Source organism: Seriola lalandi, unplaced genomic scaffold, assembly GCF_002814215.2.
Source record: "Seriola lalandi dorsalis isolate HSWRI2012SDOR001 ecotype SW California unplaced genomic scaffold, Sedor1 jcf7180001999113, whole genome shotgun sequence".
NCBI lineage: Eukaryota > Metazoa > Chordata > Actinopteri > Carangiformes > Carangidae > Seriola > Seriola lalandi.
In genome coordinates this window covers 1-466 of record NW_019469776.1, presented here as the reverse complement: position 1 = coordinate 466, position 466 = coordinate 1, and the positions used below count along the sequence as shown (strand labels likewise).

Here is a 466-nt window from a genome sequence, read left to right as displayed (position 1 = left end):
CGATTTTTCTTGAGATAAATTTCAACCTTTTGTGGCTCGTTGGTCTAGGGGGATGATTCTCGCTTAGGGTGCGAGAGGTCCCGGGTTCAACTCCCGGACGAGCCCCTTGTTTGCAAAGGTCTTGTAGTGGCCATTGGTACCAGCCCTGAAATGCACCTGAGTTCTCTTTAAACATGTTAGAACACATGCTCTTTGCTCATGTCTCCTCCTTTGACATTAGTATCAAGTGTATGTTTAGATACCTTGTAGAAGGCATTATGAATCTCTAAACTATTCATTCAGCTCTGACTGTGCTTTTCTTTAGACCTCACAAACATATTTAATTGTTCAAACGAAAATATGTTCTAAAGCTCAACTAAGAACTTTCGATTTTTCTTGAGATAAATTTCAACCTTTTGTGGCTCGTTGGTCTAGGGGTATGATTCTCGCTTAGGGTGCGAGAGGTCCCGGGTTCAACTCCCGGACG

The 466-nt window shown here is 42.9% G+C and overlaps 1 non-coding gene across 1 annotated transcript; it reads left to right on the top strand.

Moving 5' to 3' along the window:
* Positions 1-33: 33 nt before the first annotated feature.
* On the top strand, positions 34-105 carry trnap-agg (transfer RNA proline (anticodon AGG)). Its single transcript has one exon. It is a non-coding gene; the product is annotated as a tRNA-Pro (tRNA).
* The last annotated feature ends 361 nt before the right edge of the window (positions 106-466 follow it).